Raw genomic sequence first — 16611 nt, 5'->3', positions numbered from 1 at the left:
AATAAATATTACTGAAGTGCTTCATGTTTGCCTAAAGCTTTTCTTTGACCTGAACCTTTGCATTTACATTTCAAGCAACAGAAAATTATTTTTGTAATGTATTCAAAAGCAAATATGTAAAGAAGAAAAAAAAAAATCTTTGAAGGTCAGGTCAGTGCAACAAAGGCAGGAAGAAATAGTCTTTTTCTACATCAAACTCTTGTCACTGAAAATGTCTCTTTTCCCATTCAGTAGAGTTCAAGTTTAGAGCTTTTATTTTTTTACAAAATAAAATATAATTTCTTTAAAAATGTATTACAAAGCTAAGTGAACATAGCACTGATAAAAGTGAAGGAGTCCAACACAATACAGGCCACTCACCTATGAGCTGGCCAAATCATCTTGTACGTACTTTCTGGATACCCTGTAGCTATCCTCATCACTGCAATCCTACCCCTCTAGGATCCCTAATACCATCTACCCATTCCACTGAATGATCAGTGATGGTAGGTTCCGTGATATAGATAAACTTGGAGATCAATGTTATGTTCACACGAGATTTTGAATCTGTGTCTACAGAGACTCATAGTCTCTCCCTAACAGTCACTCCCCACTTTCCTATAAAAGGTCATTACAATTTGAGGTGTTCCAAAAACAGGTTTGATAAGGCCCTTGGCAACCTGATCTAGTGGATGGTATCCCTGCCCACGGCAGGGGGGTTGGAACTAGAGGATCTTTAAGGTCCCTTCCAACCCAAGCCATTCTACAATGATTCTGTGAATACTGCTCTTCAGTTCCTGTAGAGTTTGGCTGTTTCTTATTTATCTCTCATGAACCCGTGAAATCCAGCCATCCCCCACAGTGCTGGTTGCAACAACTGTCAGCTTCTCATGCTGCTGCCTGCCAATTCTGGGAGCCTCACCTGACCACCTGAGGGACTCAGGCACTGGTTAGCTTATCTGTCAAAGGAATTTTCTGCAAGCATCCCTTCCACACCTGGCTTTGGAAAGCCTGGTCTCAAACCCAAATTCACAGAGATGCGGGGGGATGAGAAGAATGGATCAAAGTTTCCCTAAAGTTTTCTTTGTGCTTTTCATTGCTTATGTTGCTTTTCTGCTTAATCCAGTATCCGTGCTTATTTATTCAGAAGTAAGGAAATGTTATTTTCTCTTTTGTCTCATTAGTCTTGAACCCATTTCAAGTTACCCAGCTAGTAACACTGGAACACCTCTAGGAAGACAGTCCTCTGAATATCAAATAAGGTTGCCTGGAAACCTGGGGGCCTTTTCCTTCAAAATCTATGCTCTCAACAGATGTTCAAACACACAACATTAAAAGAGGGTATCACAAACAATATTTCTCCTTTTTATTTCTATGAATGCTATTCCCCTTTTGCTATTTTTCTCTAAGATGATTCTGCATTATTTTCCCACACCTCATTAAACCATCTTTACTAATTCTGTTTCCAATGCTTTATTTTGCCTAGTGAGCAATCACAAAGTTGCAGATTCTCAAATTTGTTTTTCAGATACCTCGGTTCTTTAGCTTCCTTCATTTTTTTCTTTTTTGTGCGTGTGCTTATGGTTTGTGGTTTTATTTGCATGCCTATAGAGATTCAGAAATGAACTCCATGACATGCTCTAAAAACTGAGACAGAAATAGTGAATTTTGTATGCTTCCTCCTTACCTCAATAATATGGGCTTCTCTCTGAAAAAAAAAAAAAAAAAAGGAAAAAAAAAAAGAAAAAAAAAAAAAAGAAAAAAGAAAAAATGAAGCATACACTCTGTGATGGAAAGATCTTCCAAAACTGAATAGCTAATATGTAATTCTTTCCTGTGTACTCTGAAGAATCATTTGTGAAGTCACTGTATACCTTTAAGGTAGTTTTAACTAAATAGGACAGACTGTTTTAGGGTTGTCAAACTCTGTTCTTTGACATATCAGTGACATTTAGGGTTCATTTGTACTTCTGATATGCTGAGCCTGTAATTCAGAAAATTATCTAATATTATAGAGACAAATCATTTACAGTTATTTTACAATCTCTAACTTCTTACCTTAGTTATCTCTTTTCTCTCTTTGAAAATACTTTGACAATTTTATAGTGATAAGAAAAAAAAAAATCTTTTAGTTAGGCCCAAAGTTTAAGGTAGCACTTTCCTTCATTTTTGTGTATCAGAGAGTTAAGTGCTCAGCTCTTTCTAAGGGAAGTTTTCTCTCCTTCCAGAAATGCTTAAAAATATCCCATCCTGAAGACACTCAGCTGTTTGAGCCAAAGAAGCAAACAGGTGCTTATGATTAACAACTCTTTATGTTCCAGTAAAAGAAACAGTAGAAATAAAATGTCTTGAAAGAGTATTTGTGCAAATTCAGGAAATATTGATATGGGCACAGATAAAGAATTTGTTGATATGTCTTTATCATTATTATTATTTTGGTGATGTATTTTGTAAAAGCTTTCTCCAAAATCTCATCTGTCTGCCATAAGAGCAAGAAAAATCTCATTATTTTTAGAGGAAAAACGTTCTCTTTGCTAGTGTTTTGATCAGCCAAAATAGACAGGTAAGTACAGTACAGAAATGCTCTCAAGTAGTGATGCAAGGCTGCACTGGTATATTATGACTGCCTGTAAAGTCTCCATCATCTCAACACAATATCATCTGGGATTTCTGGCTATGTCACCTAGCTGTAGCCAAGAGCTGGGCTTTTGGTAAATCAAAGTGACATATGTGATTATCCGGTTTGGGGACAGGAATGGAATTCCCAAATCCCTGTGCTTTGTCTGTTTGTGATTTTAGTAAGATGAAGTTTCTTAAAGCAAGAATTATTTCACCTTCCTTTTCTCTGTGAGGAATCCAGTGTATTTTGTATGTTCTAAAAACTGTAATACACCAACCACTTAGAGATATCTATCTTCTCTTTATTTTATTACTAATCTTGCAATGCAATCATTTCTAAAGATTAATATCTCAAATAAAAATTATTCTCTGCTTAATCTGGACAGTATCTGATGTTATTATTATATAACATGATGATGTTATGCTCGTGTTGCAAGTTTCCAGATTATCTCCAGGCTGTATCCATTCACTTTATTTGTTTAACTTGTTATGAGAAGGGGCATTTCACACTGATTTCAGGGTGGGAACAAACTGTTCTGCAAAGGCAATTTCACATTTTCTTTTAACCTTTTGGCTCTTTCTTTGTTTCTCAGCTATGCCTTTTAAAATAAGAACTGGCCTTCAGCTCACAAGCTCCCCAATGGTCTTCAATGAAATCACAAACCTGCTTTTCTGTCAGAAATCTGTTGCTGAGGCACAACTTTAATGCTGCCTTTTGCTACATAGATGAAAGACAAGCATATGAACTTGAAACCAGAGAGTTCAATGACAAGACAAACACCACTGATCTGTATAAAAGGCAGAGGAAATTAAAAGAAAATAAAAATGCACATAGTAAAACAATATGGATATGCTAAGATTTTAAACTTGATATATCCCTTAAAGACATGAGTCCCTGAAAATTACAACAGGACCCTAAGGCTTTATTTTCAGCCATCCTGTCCTGTGAAGAAATATCTGAACACATATATAAAATGTGGTTGTTTTTCTTTATGGTAGTTTGGTCTTTTCATATTTATACTGTATAACTATATTTGTTCCTTGGAATTTTTTGTTCATTATATTATTTTGCAGAGGGAAAACCGTAGCTACTGTTTGATTGCTGGGCAGTCTAGGCATCAGAATATAGAGAAGCTGGCATTTGTTGAACATCATCAGAAGCTACATCCAGCATTTAAATTTTCAAGGCCAAAATGTGTTCATGTCAGTTTAGACTTATTTCATAGACTTACTATTTTTGAATAGATCCATTAATAATACATTTCCGTATTCTAATTACAGAAGTCTCATTTCTATGTCTATTGAGTTGAACAGCAATTTTTCCATCAGAATTAATGGTGCAGTACAGGACTGGAGTTCTTTATTAGAATTAAGTCCCACAATTCAACAGATTTTATAAATTTATGTGGGCCATGTATAGTAGGTACAACATATACAAGTTAGTGAAGTCATTTTATTTTTCTTAACAATGCTACATGATATAGTGTTAGTGCTTAAGATTGTTTTACATTTTAAACTGAGAAAGTTTATCTGTGACTACTTTGTGGCATCTTTTCCAGATCTGAGTTACTTTAGAAAAAAAAAAAAAAAAAAAAAAAAAAAAGCATAATAATAATATTTACAGTGTTTTGTGTGTGTGTGTGTGTGTTTTTTTTGGGGGGGGGAAAAAATATCTCCAATATATGATTTTTAATACTTAAAATACAGATAAGAATCAAAAAATGTCTGGATGCCAGTGAACAAATGTTTTAAATGTATTTACTGTTGAACATATATTCCTTCAAGCACCCAGCTATCTTAGTATTTGAGCCCAGTATATATCACTGTCAAATAAAGTCTATCACTTTAATAAATAAAGTCACATCATCCCTCCATCCCTCCTCCCCCCCCCCAAAAAAAAAAAAAAAAAAAAACAAAAAAAAACTAAAGACATCTAAAAGGAACAACAGATTAAGTAATTTGCTTCAAGAATTCAGCATTTGGTAGCTAAAGAGTTGTAAACCTTATTTTGCTAACAATTGATCAAACAAACAAACATTACAAACTTTAAAAATATTCATTGAAGGAAAAAGCTGTTGTTTAGGGAGAATGAAAGTATTCATTTTAAAGAAATACCATCAGAACCCTTTTCTCTCAACCTTTGATCTCTTGCCCTCGCCTCAACACCTTATTGGCTTTGCAGTCCATACAGTAAGCATATTTTATCCATTTTTATAGACAAAATAAAGTTGTGAACCTTGTATAACTTCACAATATTAGCATAAAACAATTATATCATAAATGCATAGAATAATTTGTTTGAATGGACTTCTGGATTTTATCTGGTCCAACTTCCTACTCACATAAATTATTCTGGAAGAAAGCACACTGCTGCATGTTATTTTGGTAGATTTTAACTAAGCACTACTGATAGCTCCTATTTCTTTAAATCATTTTCTCTGTTACACTCAAGTGGCGGGTCACCTTTTATGAAAAGACCACACAGAAAGAATATGGGTCTGAAGTAGACCCAACATATAGAGGGTATTTTCTTGTGTCTGCAAACTCAGAAATTCTGTGAGCAAATATCCTTCAAAGTTACTTTGCCACTCTGAACTGAGGGCAGTAGGTAGGGGATGAAATCAATTTCATCCCCATATCTCTTGAGCATTAGCTTGGCAGCAAGGCTCAAGCTGGCACGTCTTTGCATTCAGAGCTAATTAAGCTCTATATATCTGAGTTGCTCTTTGCAGGATTGTTACTGTTAATGAGGTTGTTTTCATGTGATTTCATTGGCAACTGCTGCCTTTGAACTGTTAACAGTCGAAAATTTTGGCTACCAAAACACAGAACCCCTCTTTCTCCACTCTTGTACCAGCCATGATTCAAACTAAAGTGAAAAATAGAATCAAGAATTATCATTTGTTTTATCCCCTGCTCATGTTTCTTTCCTTCAATCTTGCCATGCACCTTCTTGATTTATGGGGAACATAATAACATAAGGCTTTGACTGAAGATGTGCTTCCTGGTGAAATGAGTATTTAGAGACCATATTCTTTGTTTATAGAAACATAGTCGTTGTTTATAGAAATGGAAATCCAAAGTGATTCCATGAATGTAAGCAAGATTGTCATATGCCCTTTTTTGCTTCATTTACCTCAGTATATATAATTTTAAAACTTCTTTTTGATGTATAATAAATAAAATACTCTATTGTATACTTTACCTGGTGACTTTTCTGGGCCCCATAGACATACCATTGCTTTGGTTTTCTTGTCAACAGCCTTCCCACTGCCCCCGTGATTGGATTATCGAGCTAATTGTATGCTCTATCAGACAAGGAGCAGCATGAGCAGCTGTCTGCAGCTGGGCTTTTCTCATCATTCTGCATGGAAAACCTGAACTCCCAAACACAGCAACACACAGAGAGATGTATGCATAAATGTAAATGAGAACTAAGAGCATGATGCACTGATTAATAGCTTAAACCACAGCTTACCTTTTGCTCATGTTAACTTATGCAGTATGTCTTTCTGGAGGAAAATCAGAAACTAACGTGGCTTTTAGTCTGATGGTGAAGAACTGCAGTGTTTTAGTGCCTTCTTGTGTTGGTGCCTGGAAGTGCAGTTAAAGTAAAACCTCTGAAGATTAATTTCATTCTGCTCAGATATATGATAAAGGAACAAATTCCTGCCGCATTTTTCAGCCCTTTGCTAATAAAGTCTGTAAAACAATCTAAAGCTTCTCAGAAATAAATATTTTTTCTCCGATGACAGAAAACCAGTTTAACTCAGTAAGTGGTTGCTGTAATATCTGTGGCTCAAAAAAATTATGAGTTCTGCGATATGGAAAGGTGTTGCCTGGGTAAGTGTGATGGTGGGGAATTGCTGTTGGTCCCTCTGGCCCCACAGCTGTCTCTCCAACTTGTATCTAAAGTCAGTCACATGGAAAAATCTCCCTGTACAAGGCTCAGCATATTCCTGTTATGCTGACAAGCCACACAATATTTCAAACAGGGACATGAAGGAAGCATACAGGGCTTGTGTCTTCCATCATCTAGACCCATATTCTGTTTGCCCCTTCCACTCTCGGTATGGTGCTGATATTACCGCAAAGGGCAGCTGGCAGGAAACAATAGCTTAAGAATTCTGGAGGGGAGAGAGTCTCACCAAATAACATTTAGGCAAGCCTGATGCCTATAAAATCATGTGAGGGGAGAGACCTGGAAGTGAGTTAGTGAATTAAGCAAAGGGGAGCAGAACTGAATGTGTCATCTCATCACATTTCTCCTGAAAACAGAGCACAGCACCATTTTCCCTGCTAGGCTCAGGGTGCGGCACTTCACCTTTCTGCTGGGCACAGCCATGGTAACTCCCATCCCAGTTCCCACCTCCCAGAGCAAGAGTACTAAGAACACACAAGGGCAAAGCCCTTCTAGCACCATCCTCTTTTCAGTTGTCCAGACAACTGGGAAATGCAGAGAAGTTAGAATTTTATAGACTCATATTTTCATTGCAATATGCTACTTACCATGCATTTCCTCAAATCTCAATCTTCTGAGTTTCAGTAGTCAGACAGATTTCACTCCTGGCTATGTAGAAAGGCTCAAACATATGACCAAGAAGCTTATGAAACAGAAGGCAATAAGATTATCAAATACACTATTTTATTAAATCATTTTGAAACTTTCAAGCTGCACAGCAACTGTGTCATTATTTGATAATTATTTATAGTCTTCAGAAGTGCTTTTCTGACTGCCTTTCTTTCTTATTACAAGATTTTCCATTTTCTCATGAAATATGTTGCAAGAAAAAGAGTGGTGTTAAGATAGCATACCTTCCAGAGGTATAAGGCTGCCATGTATGGAAAGAAATATAAAGAAATATATAATGGAGTGAAATTATAGAAAATAAAATTTTCACTGAATCTGGAAATATAGACCAAATGCATGGTCTGCTGAGCTATGAAAAATGTTCTCAGAGAAATTCACTCTCAGAGAAAATCACAGTGTAAAACCCGGTTCTTGACTCACTGTGAATCTATATTCACCTGGAAAAATTATGAAGATTATCTTAGGTACTGTTGAAAGGCATTTAAAGAACAAAACCATTTTCAGGCATAGTCAGTAAAGGTTCATGAAGGGAAAGGCCTGTCTTAGTTATCTGATATCCTTCTGCAATAAGGTCACCCACTTGGTGGATGAAAGGCAGGCAGTGGATGTAATTTTTCCGAACTTTAGTCAAAGTATCCTTCTGGACAGATTGTCCAGCTGTGAGATAAAGAGTTTCATGCTACACTGGGTGATGAACTGGCTCAACAGTAGAAATCAAAGGGTCATAGTGAATGGGACTACATCTGATTATCAGGCTTGTGGAATTCCCCAAGGCTTAAATCAGGGGCTGGCTCTGTTCAACATTTTTATCAGTGATCTGGATGAAGAAATGGAGTGCATCCTCAGCAAGTTTGCTGAGAATACTAAACTGGGAGGTGCTGTTGAATCCCTGGAGGAATGAGAGACCTTGCAGAGGGATCTACATGGACTGGAGCATTGGACAATCATCAACAAAATGAAGTTAAACAAAGGAAAATCCTGTGTGCTCTACCTGGGACAGACTGATACCAGACACAGGTACTGGGAAACAAGGGCCTGGAGAGAAGCTCAACAGAGAGGGACCTGTGTGTGCTAGTTGACAGCAAGCTCAACCTTAGTCAGCAGTGTGCCCTGGTTGACAGGAGGGCAAACTGCATTCTGGGATGCATTAAGCACAGCATAGCTGGCTGGTCAAAAGAGGTGATTCTCCCACTGTATTTTGTGTTGGTGTGGTCTCACCTTGAATATTGCATGCAGTTCTGGGTTTCAAAATATAAAAAAGATGTTAAGGTCCTTGAAAGCATCAAGAAGACAACAAAGATGGTAAAAGGGCTGGAAGGCATGTCCTAAGGGAAGAGTCCAATGGTTGTCTGGTCTGCAGAAAAGGAGGCTGAGAGGCAACTGCATTGTGCTCTGCATCTTCCTGAGCAGGGGAAGTGGAGAGGAAGGTGCCAGTCTCTTCTCCCTCACAAGCAGTGACAGGACTCTCAGAAAAGACACAAAGCTCTGTCAGGAGAGGTTCAAACTGGATATGAGCAAAAAATTATTTACCATGAGGGTGGTCAAACACTGGAAGAGACTTCCTAGAGAGGTGGTTGATGCCCCATACCTGTGAGTGTTCAAGAGATATTTGGATAATGCTCTTAATAATACTCTTTAACTTCTGATTAGCCCTGAATTGGTAAGGTTTTGATGGTCTTTGAAGGTCACTTCCAACTATTCTGTTCTGCTCTGCTCTGCTCTACTCTACTCTACTCTACTCTACTCTACTCTACTCTATAGAATTTGAAAAGTATTCCAGTAATATTATTATGTTGAAGATTACTGTGACTCAATCATTTCCACATCATAGGCCTAAATTCTCAAGTATGATGTTCTCTACAGCTGTCAGCCCTGAACACTCAACCTGAGAGCTGGGGTTCATGCTAGATTATTTCCACTTTACATATTGCCATCAACAATAAAGACTGTCCTATGTCAATTATGTCCAAGAGACGCCTTTTTCCCTTTTGTGGCTTTGCACAGGTGTAGTTGATGAAGATTTTGGAAATATTTCTTCTGCCAAGGCTGAAGGTGTTCTGCAGCTCAGTCTCTCTGCATCCAGCCTTTCTGGACTATAAGTAAAAAGCAGCAAACAAGTTTTTGTTGTTGTTGTTTTTTCGGTTAACCAAGAAAATATTTATCTTATCATTAAAATCAGTAAAGAAGATGAACTGTAGTTCTGTGTGGTAAAATTAAGCTATTTTTACAGAGTCACCAAAAATTTCTCTAAATTAAATATCCTGAAGTACAGCACAGGAAAAAATCATCTGTTCATAGAGGACAGACAAAAAGACTTAATATGCATTTCCAGATCTAATTACTATTGCTCTGTTGAAATCTCTACCAATTCACAATGCATTTCAGATGATTTTTTTTAAAGAAACTACTTCCAAAAGCTGCATGTATTTTGTTGAAAGTATTTTGTTACTAGGCTTCCGTCAGGCCTTCAGCAAGCCAATCAATAAATGGCTCTTTGGACCAAAAACCAAACCAACCAACCAACCAACCAACCAACCAACCAAACAAACAAACAAACAAAAAAAAAAAAAAAAAAAAAAAAACAATCCATTTGGGTCACTGTGCGAAATAAAAATGTCACTACTGTGGGAGTGTCTTTGTCCAAATTCAGAAATATGCTTCAGCCTGGAGCCAGCTTTCTGTAGGTCAAACATCAGCTGATGTTGGTTTGGAACAAGTCATTTTATTTTGCAGTAAACAGAATAGAGATTATGTTAGTCCTTTTAACAGAATAATTGTCGTCTTGCTCCAAGCAAAGGCCTAGCTACCTAGTAATGTACATTATAATGATTACTGTAAATATTACTGTAGAATATAAGTCACAGAATTAACCCCATCCAATGGAAGAAGTTCATCTGTGTTTCTCTTCTTAACATATATTTACTTTCAGGTTAACAACAACAAGATAAATTCAGCACATATAGTTTTAGATGCATCTTCACACAGTGTTGCAGAATAAATAAGAAAATATATCACATATGTTCTGTTGGGCAATGTTGGCTAAGATCAATCTTAGGAACATCTGCAGTAGAATTTTGTATATATTGGACACATTATTAACCAGAGTTAGGTATGAGCACTCTGTTAAATCTCACATTCCCACCCAGTAGAGGGCAATAGAAGTATACAATCAAAAAGCAATGCATTATTAAATGCCAGAGATTTCCTACAGCATCAATTGGGTTGCTAATTACCTAGAAAGAACAAGTACTGTTCTCCCTCCTATGTGAGAAAACGGTGGGCTACAGAGAGGACAGGAATTCAGTGTTCTCCCTGTTCGCTTGAATTAGAACAATAAGCAGTAGGTGGAAATCAGAGCAAAGTAAATCATTCTCAGGCATTAGGGAAAGCCGTCTAATTGCAAGGACAGTTCAACATCAGAGTAACTGAGCTGGTTGCAGGATATCTATTGTTGGAGATCTCTAAGTACAGGCTAGGCAGATGTCTGTGAGGAATGAGCTGGGGATGCCACTTGGGGACAATGTGAAATAAGTGAACTCTTGAGATCCTTTCCTGCCATTTTTCATGTGACTGATTCCAGATTTACGCAGTTTCTCATTTATACCATAAATACGTCTTAAATAAAAAAATTAGTTCACAATATTGAGGTGTAAAAAAAACATTTTTAGAATAACCTGTACCCATGGTTTTGAAAGATTAATGTGTTTACTTAAAAACTGTATAAATAGTACATTTAGAGACATACCTATTCAGGTGAAGAGTAGTACCAGTAATAGAAATGGCTTTTAATTTATTATTTTTTTTAATTTATTTTAATTTACTTAAATCCATAGGCTTAAACATAAGCTTATAGTTACTTGTGGCCATTAAGCAATGTACTCTAATGAAAAGGAAAAAGTAGAGAACTAGAAGATATATTTAAATGGCATTCATTAAACCTCTTCTTGTTCAGTCCTTTTTTGGTAAAGTCAGAATTACAGCTGATGACTTGATAAAAATTTTCAATAGAAGGAGAGAAGAAAGCAAATTGTTATTACTCTTTCTTTAAATAAAACCACTGTGAATGCAAATGCAGAATGACATGTGGGCTCTTGCTGATATCATAAAAGTATTTCAGTCAAATAATATATGTCTGGAATAAACCTCTACCTTTAAAGCTATAGTATGTCAGTTATTATTGCTTTATACAAAGCAATTGCACTGCAAATGCAAAGTCATAAGTCTTTATTTTAGTCCTTCAACAACATGTCTCATATTTCACTAAATCTCTAGAGAAATAAGAATGTATATATGTTGCAGGAAGAATGGCCGAAAACATGACAGACACTAGTATGGTCAGATCATGCTCACCCCTTATTACGCGAATAGCCTGACTTTTATAGCAAACTTAACAGGGGCAGGTAGTGTCTCACACAAGATTATTGGTCAAAAGCACTCAGACAAACAACTGCAAGAAAACAACCCCACCTGCAAGAAAACAACCCCTTTGTGATTAGCAGTCACATAGATCCTGTCCTTGAAGCCAGCTGCTGGCAACAATATTTTTCTAAATTCCTCAATTGGGTGATGTGGGAACACTGTCATGGGAACTTCTCATAGTCATCCTGGTAGCTTGGTTTGCTCAGCTGCAGCAAGCCATGGGATCTTTGCCGTTTCAAAAATCCCTCAACATAAATATATTAAGAAACAATAAACTAGAAAAAGGGAAATACAATAAAGTAATTCACAATAACCCCAAGTAGCAGAATAATCTGAAAAAGCTATACTATGCAGAATAGTTTGATCTTAAAGATCTTCTGGAAGACTCACCAGTCACCAATCGGAAAGATTCACCAATCCAAAGCAAAAGCCAAAATGGTGGAATGATAGTGAAAAGAATATAAAACTGCATGTGCTGTACTAAAGTGAGTCTACACATTTACAACAGAATTAGAATGAATAGATAGAAAATATATTTTGTATTTGTGCCTGGGTGTAGTCCATTCCTTCATTTTTTGCCCTTTTTTGTTGTTCTTAGTATTCACAGGCCACAAATGCAAACACAATTGAAAGGAAATTAAAAAAAAAAAAAAAAAGAAAAAAAAAAGAAAAAGAAAAAGAAAAAGAAAAAGAAAAAGAAAAAGAAAAAGAAAAAGAAAAAAAGATGGAGACCTGAGACCAGGAGAAAACCAGAGAACCAGAGCAAGTGTATAGAAGAAAGAAAAGGAAAAACAAAGAAGGAGAAGAATAAGTAGATAGTAGCTGAGTATCTGGTCTCCTTTTAATTCACACAATTTTAGAAGGTGTTGGAGCCCTGAGAGAAAGAGTAAAAAAGTTTCATTATAGCAGGTATATTTTATTAATTGGCCCTTGGAAGATAATTTTTTTTAATTATTTATTTGTTTTTTTTTTGTTTTTTTTTTTTAAGAAGGAAGGAAAAAAAAAGTGGTTTACATAAACATTTTCATGGAATACAATTAACTCACGAAAATTATCACTGCAGGCTTGTCTATTGGAAAATTGTGCATGATAGAAAACAATGTTCTGTAAAAAATATTAGCTTTGCAGTTTAGTCTGATACAGATAATACTGCTGATGTTACTTCTATCAGTCTTCATAATGCAGTCTCAAATAACCATCAACTGCATTTTAAAAGACCTGTCCTTTTATAACATCATACAACATAATCATACACAGAAATGAATAAGTTGCACCTATCTGGAGCATTCCTTCACCGAGTCAGCAGAATACTAGGCTTAGAGAAATCTAGAACGAGAAGTGTCTTTGTTTTGCTTTTTGTTTGTCTGGTTGGTTTTATTTTGTTTTCAGTTTGCTTATAGCTGTGTGTGTATTGCAGAATATGTTATTCATATATTGAAAATAATAATAATAGTAATTTGGAGTGATGAGCCATTATTATTCATGCTATTCAGGGAAGCTCATCTCTCAAAATTTTAGACTTATATATGCAGACAGATACTCTAAATTAGTTCTTACTCTCACAATAATCAACTGAAAGTAAGAGGCAGAGATACTCATGAAATCCTAAAATTGGTGTCTAAAATATGAACAATGTCTTTCAGGAGGTGCCTGAGTTTCTCCACACACTATAAGGAGAGCTGGAAGTATTTTAGATAAGATATTTAACTTTCAGACAATTAAATTCTAAAGGAGATTAATCATACCCAGGTCACATCCCCCCTCCAGACAATGAATTTACTTTGAGACACTATATAATGGCAATTGTTGTAAAAGTAATAATCTATCACTCTAGTAATAATCCCCAATATCTGAAAACTTGTTTGAGATGCACTGCATTTAAAATTCGAAGCCTCCTGATTTCCAACTTAGTTGTGTTTGAGGCCAGTTAAAATCCCCATTTTCCTGTATTGAAAGATGCATTTGAAAAGTTATTCAGATGAACAAAGATTCGGGCAAGCATCCAGCTGGATTTTCTATGCATACACAGTTTCTCAACTAAGATATATTAGTTACATCAACCGTTTCTCAGATACCAGTTGGAAAATCTGTTTTGTCGTTGTTGTTGTTTTTAGTGGTGTTTGTTTAATTTATTCAGGAACATGTTGGGCTATAAGTAATAAAGTGGGTATGGCAACATGAAAGCATATTACTATTTGTATATTGAATAAAAACTGCAAGTTGGATGACATTGTGCTGATTATTGCCCAAAGACATTACAAGAATCATATCTACCAAAAAAAAAAAAAAAAAATAATAATAATAATAATAATAATAATAATAATCTGGATAGACAAGTAAAAGAAAAGGTAAGATAAAAACAGAAATTAGTGCACAGGTGTTAGGAGATTTGTGAAACAAATTTGTGCAGCAGACTTGCTGATCTTGTGAGTCACAGGCTGACTACACACCAGTTAAACCTAAGCCTACTTTCATATATACTAGTTACTTATTTTAGTTTCTTCACTTGCTGTATTTCTGTTCATGTTAATATTTGTGTATACCATTGCTTTAGGAAGTTAGGCATATAGACATAAGTCCCTTTATAAAACGGGCAATATTTTTTTTTTTTGTGGCAAGATATTCAACCTCAAGCAATTCCTTTATTTGACAGCTCTAGTACTAGCACAGTGAAATTTCACATAGCACATGTATAAACTGGTGACCAGACACTCAGGAACATGATATTGAAGAAGCTAGGTGCCGTGCTTGTGTGCGTGTGTGTGCAATTACCTGCTCAAGCTGTGTGCATAAGCAAGGTAAGATTTAATCAATTATAGTTATACTCCGATTACTCTGTCTACCAGCAGGAACTTGAATTTAATGTTTTCCTTGCAAGGATACTTAGGATTAGATGTTTGTTCCTTGATTTTCACCATGACTTCAACAGTGTGGTAATCATAATTAGTACTGGGAAAGGATTATTGGTCCTTGTGTCAGACATTCTGTTAGGTTCCCAAATACCTCTCTAGGTATGGTATTTATTCAATAAACATGTACTAAATACATATTTATGTACCTACATGCTTTCCCTGACATTTATTCAACAGGATAAATGTTTAAAATGAGACTTTAAATGAAATTCTGTTATGAGAAAAACAGAAATAGGAATGAAGATGAATATATGACTACACATGACCAGGCAATCGTAACTAAGGATAGTCCCTCTCTCAACCAGAGTAATTTTCTTCCTGTGATAATGAAGACTAAACCTCTATCATTAAACATGAACAGAAAACAATTCACAGCCCCGAAGTTGTAGTCTAAGTTCAAAAAGAATTCTTACAGGAGAGCTTCTTATGACTAACTAGGTATTGGTAATTTCAGCTATTAAAATCAATGCAGTAAACCTGACACTGCTCAGCGATCTAACATGGCTGGTATTCATGTTAGTTTTCATGATTATTACATGTGCAAATCTTACAATCTAATTGAGTCTGTTGTTCTTGGATTTCCTTTTTGGTGGAGCTTGATGTTTTTCTGGACAGCTTTTTAATTTTCCCAGCTAAAGTCCTAACTCATACTCTCATGGTATCATTTTTGTGTTGTCATTTGAGCTCTAGCCTTCCCATTTCCTTCTTGTTCAAGGGGTTTTAAACAACAGATCCTATTCCTGGAAACTTCTGCAGCCCAAAGGAAGTGAAGGCAGCTGCCTATATTAACAACATTAAAGAAGGAGTCAAAACAACATAACAGCAATGACATACAGAGGACACCACAACCCAGGCAATGGCAAGTGTCAGAAAGAGCAGAAATATATAAAGTATTGTAAGAGACAAGAAAAATTCCACACTGAAAAATTCCAACATGAACGACATTCCTTCGTGTTGCACTAGTTTTTCTGCCCCTTGTACTGCCTCCCTCCCTCACTTCCCCAGTCACTTGTTCAGAGGGAGGGAAGAGGAGGTATTTAGAACCAAGTGACAGTACCTAGCTCTTCTCTGTGTTGGATGCCTTTTTGATTAACAAATTCCTTTTCAGTAATACACTCTGTTAATTAGACCTGTAAAAGAAAGTGTTCTTGCAATGGGTTTCTGTAGCTACCTGGTTTTAACACTTTATTTTGGCTATCATTGCCATATATCTGTATCAGGGGAAAAAAGAAAAAGAAAAAAAAAAAAAAGTGCACCATGCGAACATAGCTTGGGATAAAGGTCATGTTTTGAAACAGTTAAAGCAACGTGTACTCTAGTCCAAACTTTCAGTTTTAAACCTGAAGCCAGATCCTTAAAGGTCAAAATAATTGTGAAATGTATATACACTAGTGAACTTTTCAGATAATGTCTCTCTAAATGGGTAGTGAGGAATGACAAACAAGGGATGATTCATGAGTGGTGCTATGTCCTAATGCAGGTAGTAGCTGAGGCATTCTAAAACAAAACAAAACGAAAATCCATTGCTTTCAGAAGTTGACCCCACTTCCCTACTTCTGCCTGATCCTGAGTACCTAAATGGGATCATTGTGACATTTTGTTGCATCCGTGAGCACTAATATCAAAAGATAATGATTATTAAGCCCATTCCACGTAGCCAAGTCCCATTTGTCAAAGCACCAAAATTGTGCACTGTAGCTATGGTTAAATAATACTTCTGAAAAGTGGATGCCTGATATTTTAGGTGGTATGATGACCCTGTTCCATCCACATATAAGTACAAATGTCCAACACGGTTGATTAATTACAAAAGAGAGAAGGAATTTTGAACTTTAGCTCCTTTACAATTTGAAAGCATTGATCCACTGATCAAAATTGACCATATACTTAAAACAATAAAAATAAAATAAAAACTTATTGAGCAGAATAACCGTTTAAACTATGCTTATCTTTCTCTCAGGAGAATCAGAAATGTTTTAATGACTGGAATATTTCACTTTATTTTAATTACACCTGATAGGAATACTCATTACTATTTAGTTAAGTTACCAAAGTCCACTGGAAAACACAAACTTAAAAAATGTTGTTGCA

The sequence above is a fragment of the Netta rufina genome (assembly GCF_964035555.1).
Source record: "Netta rufina genome assembly, chromosome: 3".
Lineage (NCBI taxonomy): Eukaryota > Metazoa > Chordata > Aves > Anseriformes > Anatidae > Netta > Netta rufina.
This window is presented reverse-complemented; position numbering follows the sequence as displayed.